Source organism: Mauremys reevesii, linkage group 11, assembly GCF_016161935.1.
Source record: "Mauremys reevesii isolate NIE-2019 linkage group 11, ASM1616193v1, whole genome shotgun sequence".
Classification (NCBI taxonomy): Eukaryota; Metazoa; Chordata; order Testudines; family Geoemydidae; genus Mauremys; species Mauremys reevesii.
This window is the reverse complement of record NC_052633.1, coordinates 1,843,928-1,856,243: the sequence shown is the minus strand read 5'-3', so window position 1 is coordinate 1,856,243 and position 12,316 is coordinate 1,843,928. Positions and strand designations below refer to the sequence as shown.

Sequence of the window (12,316 nt, the reverse complement as noted above, 5' to 3'; positions counted from 1 at the left end):
AGCCCTGAAGTGGCGGCTCCCGCGGCAGCAGGCACCAGCTTGGGCGGCGGGCAGCCCCTTTGCAGAGCCTGGCTTGTGGGGCTGTGGCAGGACACAGCGTGCGGGACCCCTGGCGAGTGGGGGAAGGGGCTCTCAGCAGGCACAGAACGTTCCCCGGGCGGGAAGGAACACGAGCTGCCCCCAGCCGGCCGGGCGCTTCCCTGGCTGCGCCTCAGGCGGCTCCGGGCAGAGAGGGCTGGAGCGGGCGAGAAAGGGGCTGCTGGGCAGGCAGCACAGAAGGAGGCAGGAAGCTGCTCTGTCCTCTGGGGGAGCAACTTGGGTGCTGAGAGCTGCCCACTGGCCTCTGCTTCTACTGACCATGGAGAGCCCCACCGTGCAGCCTGCAGGGAAACAGAAGCCCAGGGAGAAAGCCCAGCCCTGAGCTCCTGCAGCATGAACAGCCGCTGCTGGGGAAAGCAGCAACTGCTACAAATTAGGGGCCGGATTCTCCTTTCTCCCCCCAGGGTAACTCAGGAGTCACTCCACTGAAGCGGGTGGGGGAAATTCTCCACCTCCAAAAGTGACACAAGCCTTGCGCACAGTGAGGCTGCTGGGCAGGAAGCAAATGGAACGACAGCCCAGGGGCTGAGAAGGCTTCTGGAGTGTGTCAGCGCTGGGGTGAATGTGTCCCACGCTCAATCAGAGAGGAAAAGGGTTAATGTTCTGCAAAGGGAGCCAGGCCCCAGAGGCCCCGCTCAGCCTGCCAATTAGAGGCAGCCAGCTTCCAGCTGGGCGTAGCAGGGCAGGTATTTAAGCAGGAAGAGGCAGCAGCCTAGGAGTTCCTAAGAGGAAAGCCCCTTAGACAAACCCCTGGATTCTCTGTGTGACCCAGAGCCCAGCCAGTGATCTGCTCCTGCTGGAGGGTGGCCTGTCTCCTGAGGACCCTTTCAGATAAGCCTCTCCCTTCCCTTTTGGTTTTGAGCTGCCTGGGATGTGGGTGATGGATTGTGCCTGACAGGTCTATGCTGGAGGCAGGGCTGATTCACTTCCCAGAGCCAGATCAGTGCATAGAAAAACTAGAGACCCAGGCCTAAGGCTTCAGTGCCTGGGGTCCCACTTCTGACCCTCCTGGCTGCAGGGCAGTGGATGGAAAATGTGAACTGAGACTAACCAACGTGGCGATGTCTGCCTGGGGTCTGGCCCTCCCTTGAAAGGCTTTGCCCCCATGGATTATTCCAGACTCTCCCCACCGCCGCAGGGGAAACAAGCTGTCCCAGTAGAAGTGCAGTTCTGCTGTGTATTGGCACTCCAGGCTTGGTGCAGGCACAGGGGTGTTACACAGGGGTCACCCCCCAATCCAGCCATGCTGACAGAAGGCTGTAGTGATGACCGGGCTTGAGCCAGCAGATGGCCAGAAACAACCACTCTGAGAGGTGTGAACTGCCTCATGCCTCTAAATGTGTCTTTACAACAAAACCCACTGCAAGGGGGGCTAATGTGCCACCCAAGCAGGAGGGGAAGAGAGAAGCATGCTTAGTCCACCATCGAAACAGATCCACCCTGGCTCCTTGAGAAAATACACCAGGGGATGGGGCGCTGACATGCCTGTGTGACACATCCAGGACCAAGCCTGCACACTGCTAGGAGCTGTCCTGGCCTCAACACAGGTGATGGGAGGTTCCTCTTTCTCCATGTGGTGCTAAGTGCACTTGTCTGTAATACTTGAGTTGATGGCTGATGCTAATAGCAAGGTGGCCCCCCTTGCTGTATCTCAACACAGGCCAGTGACGGCCTCTGAATTCCCTATACCCTGACATAGGGAAGCAAGCTGGGAAGTTTTCCGTACTGTCTGTCTAGAGGAGAAGCTCGTATACAATTGACACCTTTGCAAAGCAATGAAGCTCAAAACCAGCTGCAGATGCAGCACCTCAGTGCAGGAGTGTGGCCGTTTGTCAGTAATTCAATTGCGGTGAACCCACCACAGTGCAAGCAAAGTTGCTAGGTTCAGCCCCAGCTGAGTCAATGTGGCATACTTCAGCCATGGAACTCTGTAACGGTTCCCCGGGCTGAGTCTGTCTGGGCTGGGACGATGTGTATAAGCAACAGCAGGAGTTTAGCGGTGAGATCATGTGACGTGCTGTAAGCACATGTGTACAGGAGGATGACTTCACCCTCCTGAAATAGCAGAGACTGGCTGGTGGCTGCTACAGCTGCAGTGAAATGAGCCCCTGCACTTCCCAAATGTGGGGTCATTGAACCAATTCACTGAGTCTTGAGCACTGGTTATAGCAAATGCCCTGTAGACCCTCAGCTGTGACCCCTTCCAGGGGTGTTTTCTCGCTGCATGTGCAGTGCTCCTATTGACAGTACATCTCACCCTGGCTTTATCTTGCAGCGTTGGCTGCAGTGTAAATACTGTAGCTCAGATGGTAAAATGGCTTCAGTTAAAGTCCGTTTTCACAAGCTCATGATCCTGTGCCTTTTCAGATCAAGCTTTCCATGCTTGGTCTCCACTGGAACTTAGGTAAAAAATTCAGTAAACCTGAGCAAAGTCCCTTCAGCTCTTTTGTGCTCCTCAGACATAAGTGAATCAACTCCCTCCCGCCACACACCATTAAAACTACTGCGAGATCTTGTCCAAAGTGTGTGTGTGGGGGGGGGGGTGAGAAGAAAGGTGTCAACACATTAATACCACAGGGTCAAAGCAGGAGCACAACTGCAACCATAGATGCACTAACAGGCTCTCCTGGGCTGAGATTTGAAGCCCACAAGTCAGGAAGTTGGCAGATAAGGCTACTGCGCGCAGCCTCCCTGCCCCCTGCTCACCCTACTCCAATCTCCACTAGAGCTGGTCAGGGATTCTTTGCCAACGTGTTTCTATTGGAAAATGCTGGTGTGGCAAAGCAGAAACGTGGTTTTAAGCCAAACACGCACGTTTCCACAACTTTCCTCAAGAACGTTCTTCAAGTCCAGGCTGGCGTTGGGGTGAGAACCCATTTCTCCCCCTCCTCCCAGCCCAGATTAGCCAACAGCTCTGTGTGTGGCACGATCACTGGGGGTGTGGGAAGCCCAGGTTTGAATCCCTGCTCTGCCTGGTGACTCTGTTTCTCACACAGTGGAAGTCTTGTTTTCCAGCCAGTCCTAACCCCCACCAGAGCCCTGGAGAAGAGGCATCACAACAACCTTTGTCTGCATGATCAAATGGTGCTAGGCAAGGGCACGTGCTATTGATCACGTGTCCAGCTGACACACAGCCTGCGGCTGTAGCTGTATTTCACCCTTGTATGTCTTCAAAGCGCTAGCTCAGGTGACTGGCACCCAAGTTGACCTAGCCTGGCTGGCAGCAGCCACATGGCAACTCCCTGCCAAATTGTGTCCCCACTGGTGCTGCGCACTCCCGTTTGTGTTGCTCTGGCTTCTGGAGGCACAGCCCGTGGTTCTGTCTGCTGCAGTACGCTGAACCACTCTAATTCCTTCCCAGGGGATTGTGGGAGAACTCCACGCACTCTCCTTCTGGGCGCACCAGGGGATTTGTGGGAAGACACTGGAGGCCTATCAGCACTGGAATCGTTTATTCTGCACCCTCACTGCAAAGTGGGTGGGTTTGTGTGTGGATGGGTGGGGGGTTAACGGCACTGAAGACTCTACCCATGTTTGACACAGAGGCCCACTAGTGGTTTGTTACTCTGTGTCAGCGACTCTTGTCGGGCATGACATACTCACCAGTGTGGTGACTGATACTTATTTAAAAGGTGATGTGGAATATGTCATTTGAAATTTAACACCACATTGCACCGTCACTGTGAAATGTTTGGAAGAACTCTGTAGCTGAAATCACAGATATTCATTCCCAGGGCTGGCCTTACCATGAGGCAAACTGAGGTGGCAGCCTCAGGTGCCAGACTGTGGGCGGGCACCACTAGGACCCAGAGTGTAGAAAATGTGTCTGGTGCTGGTGCATATGTATTCTCCCTGCTCTAGATGCACAGAGCTGGTGGAGTGCTGTGCTGGAGGAAGGAGGGCACAAGAGACATAACAGGAGGCAGGAGAAAAGGTGAGAGGGAATGACAGAAAGCAGCAGGAGCTGCAGGGAAAGAGAGGAGGAGGCGCCTCTTATGTACCTCTCCAGCACCCCCAGGAGCCTGGACTGATTCACACCAGCTTCTTAGGGAGCTTCCTGTTTCCTGCTGCTTCCCTGAACCCGCTTGAGGAGAACAGGCAGTCACCTGACATAATAGGAGCCAGTTAGGCCCTTAAGATGCTGATATCTTCCCTCACTCAGGCCCTGCTACCAGCCTGCTTATTTGTCCCCTTCCACTGAGTGTTGAGAGCCACTCTAGCTGGCACAGAACAGCAGTCATGAGTGAAAGAAGAAAACGCCCCTCTGGGGCAGCATTCAGAAAAAGAAAGAAAGCAAAGGAAGCTTTTCTATCTAAGCAGGAAGGAGCTCTCCTGAGATACATAGACACAAATGTTCACCGTGAGCCTTCCGGCCCCAGTGATGATGTGAGTGGTGAGGAGATGCCTGATCTTCCAGTTAGTCAGAGTGCAGGTGACCTGGCAGCTACTGCAGCATCCATATCTCCCATCTCAAATGGCTGTAACCGTGCACATTCCTGAAGAAAAGCGTAGATCAGAGAAGAGTGTGGTGGAGGCACAAGAAGCAGCTGCTGCTGAGTTTAGTTCCTTAAGTCTAGATGATCCAGGACTGTGGACCCACTTGAGCAGTAGCCTGAGGGACTTCCTTGTTCTGCATGGGCCACAGCAAGTGAAACTTCATGTTCCCCAAAGACAATGAAAATAGAAGTTTCCATCCAACACATTACTGGCGTGAAATCCCCAATGGTGACAAAGTGGAGAGGCCACGGCTTATGTACTCAGAAACCCAGAATGCTGCATACTGTTTTTGTTGCAAACTCTTCCAGTCTAATGTTCCAGCCTATTGAGTTCTACAGAAACAAAGGACTGGAAAAATCTGGCAAGAAATCTGGCATGCCATGAGAAGGCAGCAAATCACCAGAGAGCATTGCATAGGTGGAAAGAGCTTGAGATGAGACTAAGGTTAAAGGCCACCCTAGATGATCAGCATGAAGAGAAGATTGCATCAGAGTCTCTGTACTGGCAAAATGTTCTGAAAATGCTTCCGACCCAAAACCTAGCACTTCAGATCAGCTGTCTGGGCCAAACAATGGAAACTTCCTTAAAACTGTGGCGCTGATGATGGCTGAGTTTGATGCTGTACTCCAGGAGCATCTAAGAAGAGTCACCACTCAAGAAATGTACATACACCAGTACCTTGGAAAAACCATTCAAAATGAGATCATATAGTTACTGGTATCAAAAATCAAACAGAAGATTGTGGCAGATTTGAAGTCAGCAAGATATTACTAAAAAGAACAGGAGGACTTGTGGCACCTTGGAGACTAACAAATTGATTTGAGCATAAGCTGTGGGGCTACAGCCCACTTCATGGGATGCATGCAGTGGCAAATACAAGAGGAAGCTATATATACACAGAGAACCTGAAACAATGGGTGTTACCATACACACTCTAATGAGAGTGATCAGTTAAGGTGAGCCTTTACCAGCAGGAGAGGGGAAAAAGAATTTGTAGTGGTACTCAAAATGGTCCATTTGCAGCAGTTGACTTCTGGGCTGCACACCTAACATCAGCCATATGCAATAAATGACTTTAATGGTGCATTTTGTAACAAGAGAAGAACCTAGTGAAAATGTCCTTGCAATGGTGACTGTCACAGAGCATTTTCTAGAATTTATTGACATTGATGATACTCCAGGAGCTGGTATGACAAATGTGCTTCTTAAAAAGCTGGAAGATACAGGAATTGCGATAGCTGACATGAGAGGTCAGGGCTATGATCATGGTGCCAACGTGAGAGGAAAGAACAGAGGAGTGCAGACACGGATCCGAGAGTTAAACCCTCGAGCTTCTTTTGTCCCATGCGGTTCTCATTCATTGAACTTGGTGGTCAGTGATGCAGCATCAGCTTCTAGTGAGGCTGCTGAATTTTTTTAATATAATTCAAAGCATCCATGTATTTTTCTCTGCATCGACTCGTCGATGGCAAGTTTTGAAGCAACATCTGGGAACATTCTGTCTGACATGGAAACCTACCGATGCACACTCTGAACCCTCTGAACAAACCCACCAAAGCTCAGAAAGGTCTCTAAGATCCAAGAAAGTTAGCAGCTGAAACAGATGGCAAAATGGGATTTATGACCTCTAACATCGCTGGCAGCCAGTGGGGCCTTGCTATATTGCTCACTGCTAGGAGAATGGTGTTCACATAAACATTTACTTATAAACTGTTCAGTGTGAAAGCCTGAAGTGCAGCACTTGGGACACAGGCTGCCGTGGTGTTTTTGAAAGAGAGAATCTGCCAAGTGCTGAGATTTTACTGCAGTGCACTTACCTCAAAGGTGAATTCCCGCTGAGCAGCAAGATCTATCTTATTGCCGACTAAAACAATCACGAGCTCATCGGGAAGAAATTCCTTCTCTAATTCCCTCAACCATAGCTTTGCTCTTGCAAAAGTTGCCTGGAAAGGTGAGAGAGAGAGACACACACACACCGACGTTAAACCAACATATACTCAGCAGCTGTCACATGGCCCAAAGGAGATTGGCAGGTGAGGGGTAAAATTGTAGAAACAAATGGGTAATGCACTTGACAGATAGTGATGCTAGGAGCACTACTCAGCATGGAACCAGCTCTAAATATACTTGCTTCCCCAAAGCCAAGGATGACTTCTCCTCCATCAGACATGACCCAACCACCATGGATCCCCAGTGGGTCGTAGACCCAGCCTACAGGTGATGGGCTGAGGTGATTGGGCTCTCTTGTGATGGGGCAAGGATTCTTAGTAGCTTGGTCTACCTCTTCCATAAAGCTCTGTTACTGTGAGATGTTACTCGTCAGCAGCCTATGGTCTCCTCCTTCTGTAACTACCATGGCAGTAATACAGACATATGGCCCTCGGTGTTGCGGTTCCTGTGGGTTGCATATTACTAGTAAAAGGGAAAAAACCTTCATAACGTAGTGGGAGATCATGCGACATGTCCCCCTGGAACAGTCCATCAGAAACAGACATTAGTGTAACTCATTTTATCTCTCTCTAAGTCAGGGCTTGGCAACCTTTCAGAAGTGCTGTGCCGAGTCTTCATTTATTCACTCTAAGTTAAGGTTTCCATGCCAGTCATACCTTTTAATGTTTTTAGAATGTCTCTTTCTACAAGTCTATAATATGTCAAATAAACTATTGTTGTCTGTACAGTAAATAAGGTTTTTAAAATGTTTAAGAAGCTTCATTTAAAATTAAATTAAAATGCAGGGCCCCCCGGACCGGTGGCCAGGACCCAGGCAGTGTGAGTGCCACTGAAAATGAGCTTGCGTGCCACCTTCGGCACCCTTGCCATAGGTTGCCTACCTCTGCTCTAAGTGGTGTCGGTGCCACTAGATGGGACAGGACGCCACACCCAGGTGTGGGGTTACATGAGGGTAGGGGAACAAAGAGCACTTAGTGATGCTCCCTCATTACCTACTTGGCTGGTGAGCTGGACTGGGCTGGGAGGCAGGGGTAGACAGAGAAATCTTGGCTTTGAGGGGGAAAGCGTGAGCATTTATTGTCCACTGTCAGTGAAATGTCTGTACCAGTTCCTTGCATGTCTTCACCCACCTTTACCAGAAGAGAAGGATAAACCTGCCCATGATGTGTAGCCCTTACGTGATGTGTGCAGGAAAAAGCAGTCTTGGTTGAAATGTCTGGAGACGTATTGGGAAGCGACCCTACACTAGAACTATTGCAGCCTACCAGTGGCGTAGCTGCATAATCAAGATTCAGTTGGGATATTTTAGAAAGATAAAGACAAACCCTTCTGGAGGAGAGAGGCAGGAGAACAAGCCATTGCTGCTCTTACCTTTCTGGCTATGTCAAATACAAGAAGGGCAGCACTCGCCCCCCTGTAATAAAGATGGCAAACCCCTCATGGTACTTCTCCTGTCCTGCAGTGTCCCAGATCACAAGCTTGATCGTGGCAGTCTCTAAACATACCAGCTGGGTGAAGAAAGAACCTGGAAGTGACAGAGATGGGACAGCTCCTTGAGAAAGCCATAGCATGCACCTTAATTAATGTTAACCTTCATCTCGGTGATCTGTGTGAAAGATGGGTGTCGAGATTCGGTTGGAAAGGGCTGCAGGGGGAGGGAGGATGAGAGAGAGAGAATTAAAACACCCCCTCCCCCACCAAAAGCAATGTAACAAACAGGCTGGTGACCTGGTCTTACCCAATCACAACCCGGTAGTACACCAATGCACATCAGCAGGGTGTAGCTGGGAGATGGGGAGGGGAAGAGGAATGAGAACAATGGTTCTTGCTCAGTCCATCAATATTAGTGGCATTAGCAAGCTTTGGTTTTGCAGCTGTCTAGCTGGAGGAAATGTGATGGCAGGGTGGGAATTAGGAGTCTTGAGTTCTAATCCAGCTGTACAGTGCCTGGCCCCTGTTGGGTGCTGCTGTAACAGAAATACTGCAATCTCCCCGACACTGATTTGCATGACCTTGGGCAAGTCACTTAAGGCTCGCGTGGGCCCCTAAGCACAGCCCTGATTATACAGAAGCAGCGCTGTCCCAGGAGTAGCCCCGGGGAGGTGCTCAGATGCTTCTGAGCTACAACTGCTTGTTCTTGCTCTTAGCCCATGCCAGCAAACCTGCCCCACCCCCAAACTGGCAGGGCTCTGCTGGCCAGTGGGCGGGGGTGACACCAAGGCCATGCCTGCTCCCTCTCTCCCTGCTCTAGGGAAGTGAGAGGGGCACGCTTGCTCCTGCACACCTGGCCCAGAGGCGTAAAGGGGGCAGAGGCCTTGCCTCCCATACTCCCCCAGGCAAATGTGTGGGCCAAGTCCCAGCCTAGCCCCTAACCTTCCTGTCTCAGCTTGCCCAGATGGATAATGGGTCTAATTAAAATCCACCTCCCTGGAGTGCTGCGAAAGCCAGCAAATGTCTGCAAAATGTTTGAAGATCCTTGGTCTGAAAGTGCTATAGCAGCTCAAATGTGCGGCTGTGCACAGTAGACAGGCAGAAGCCATCTGTTAAGGGCCAGATTGTCTGACAAATACACGGGCTTGAGGTAAAGGGGGCAGTACAGAGCCATAGCTCTCCAGAGAGCCTGGGAGGGACAGAAGCTTTCTCTGAGTGCCAAGTAACGTAGGCGAATGACACCGCACTCCTTGGTGTAGGCACTGTGACTGCCTGGTGTGTGTGGCAGCAGGGAGACCCCTTGGGCCCTCCATCCCCACTCTCCTGGCAAAGGTCGGGGCCCTTCTTTAAAACAGGAAGAAAAGGGTCTTTCTGCCTATTTCTGACGTAAAGACACAGAGCCAGATCCTTGCTTATGTAAATTGGCCTTGCCTCCATTGAAGTCAACATCTAACAGGTGGGGATCAGTCCCATGAACATCAATGGCCTCCCTAGCTCATACCAGGGTCTGTAAGCTTGCAAAACTTCCTAAAGAGACTTAACCGACCTTGGGTTGACATCTCCACTAAAAACTAAAGCCATGTTTTCCACCAATGTTGCCTACTGAGATGAATGTTTTTGCTTCTGATGATGGGAGCGCGTAGCAGAACTGGGTGAATAATGGTGGTTTGGTTTTGTTGTTGGCAATTTGAAAAGTCAAAACAAAATTGATTGCAAGTCCAACACCACATGAAATGTTTCAAAGATTTTGACTCTACGTCGAGAGAAATTTTATTCTGGGTCAAATGAAACATTTATTTTAACTTGGACCATTCTAAATAATTTTTTTTTAAATAAGACTAAAGGAATTTTTGAAAGTCATTTCAAACCAAAAAAATGAAACATTGTGATTTTTTTAAAAAACAATTCAGTGAAACTACCATGAACTCACAAGGTGGGTGAGATAAGATCTTATCTCGGACCAACCTCTGTTGGGGGAAGGGACACACTTTCATGCTACACAGAGCTCTTCTTCAGGTCTGAGGAAGGAACCGGAGTATTACAGCTAAATCCTCCGCTTCCTACCCAGAGCCCGAAGAGCTCTGTAAAGCTCAAAAGCTTGTCCCCTCTAGGGTGACCAGACAGCAAGTGTGAAAAATCGGAATGGGGGTGGAGGGTAACAGGCACCTAGATAAGATAAAGCCCCAAATATTGGGACTGTCCCTGTAAAATTGAGACATCTGGTCACCCTAGTCCTCTCGACCAACAGAAATTGGTCCAATAAAACACCTACCTTGTCTCTTCAATATTCTGGGACCAACCTGGCTACATGAACACTGTTACCATGAACTCCTAAAATGTGGTCGTGTCCCTGGATCTGCAGCTTTTTCAGAAAAAATGTTCTGCTGAAATTTCACCTAGTTCTAGTGTGAGTGGTTGTCTGTTGAAACACAAGGAAAATGTCAAAGGCAGGTTTGCTGATCACATTGGAGAGGCTAGATGGGCTGCTTTGACTAGAGTGACTGGAGCGATATCATGGGCAGAGCTGCTGGGAGTCTGGGAAGATAGCCTTTTAAATGTCATCCGTTGAGGCTCCGTTGTCATACGTCCTCTGTCACAAACAGGGCAGAACAGAGTGTTACGTCTGTTTTTCTGACACCCAGGAATTCTACAAGGGGTGGTTCCAACCCAAACCCACTAGATCGGACTCTGAAGCGCAGTTCCTGGGATTCCAGGATGCGCCTGTGTCAGTTTGTGCAGCGAGAGTAAGAACGTGGTGCAATGTCGCAGTGAGCGCTGGGACTGGGACTGGCACCCATCCAGAGATAATGCAGTGCGATTGGTAGTATTTCTGTGGGGGCAGCTGGGAGAGCCAGGACTAGGGGGAGAGCACGGAGAGAACGCAGAGGGGAAAATCTATAACATTTAATAGTAAATGGTGAACACTCTCTTGGGTTACTCAGAACTGCAGGTGTAGACCAAAACTCTCCGCTGAGGTGACCTATTTAAATGCTGCACTACCTGCAATGAACCGCTAGCTGTCACTCTGACTCCACAATGAACACAGCTGTGTTGCTGGTCCCCTGTTCATGATTTCCTGTCTCCAATCTACCCCAGCAGAGAAATGTGTCCTGCCTGTGGCCTGAGCCTCCCTGCCAGTGAACTCCAAAGGCCCTTTGCCACTGGTGTCGGTGGAGCAGGAGATGCTGAGGCCTGACTTTTTTCAGACGTGCTTCTTAGGTTGGTGCCTAAAGATCCAGCTCTGAAGAGCAGCATCAGACAAGGCCCAGCTTTTAAAATGGGCACATCAGCCTGCACAGCTTGCGCCGCCTTAACCAGACTTTTCCGGATCTCGCCGTTGTCAGTCCTGTGCCTGAGCTGAGAAACCAAACTAACCCCGTGCTCACGGGCTGTACCGTTGGGGGTCTGTTGGGTCACGTTCCGTTAGCCGCCAGAGCTGCCAGCTGGAGCCCCTAACCCTGCCTGCTGAGTGACGTCCTGCTGCTTCTCTGCTGGGCCTGAGAGCTTAAGCAAAACCAGACTTCACGCTAGCGTCGCTCCGCTGACTTCAGCAGAGACACTCCTGCTACAAGGGAGACGCAGATCAGGCCCTTTGTGTTGCACCAAAGGATTGGTTCATTGCTGCCACACACTCACATCCCACAGTGGGCACGGATTCCCTGACGTCGTTTTTCACACGGCGGAAGGCTGCGCTTGACTTTCCCACAGCCGCGCTCCCCAGCAGAACCACCTTGGAGATGTAGGCTTGCTCCGTGGATGGCCCCGCCCCCACCTGCTGCGTTCTTCTCGGGGCCATATTCTGCAAAGAAGAGAGAACCCTGTTCAAAAGGCATTGACAGTGCGCTCCAGGGCCCTCGGATGATTAGCTGCGTACACGCTAAAGAGTTAGGCCCCAGGCCTCGATTTCCCACTCAGCGTAGCAGGAGACGTGGCTCCAGTTTAACCCTGATACTCTATGATTCTATCTGCTATTCTATGATTCTGTATGATTTAGTTGGGAATTGGCCCTGCTTTGAGCAGGGGGTTGGACTAGCTGAGCTCCTGAGATCCCTGCCAACCCTGATATTCTATGATCCTCCCTGCACCCCCGTTCCAATCATTCAAGCTCAACATGCTTAAAAGAATCCTAATGGGAGTCTAACCCTACAGGTACATGTACAGTACAGGGGGCTGTACCGACATAGCTCTGTCACTGTATTGGCCAGTATGACGCCATGGTATAGACACAGCCCACACCAACAGAAATGGGGTTTCCTTTAGTGTAGGCCACCACTTCCCCGACAGACAGGCGCTTCAGCGATGGAAGCCTTCTTCTGTCAACACAGCTGCAGCCACCGTG

General features: G+C 50.5%; 1 pseudogene; it reads right to left on the bottom strand.

Annotated features, from left to right (window-relative positions):
* Positions 1 to 6,354: 6,354 nt before the first annotated feature.
* Positions 6,355 to 11,839, bottom strand: LOC120374483 (annotated as a pseudogene).
* Between the last annotated feature and the right edge of the window lie 477 nt (positions 11,840 to 12,316).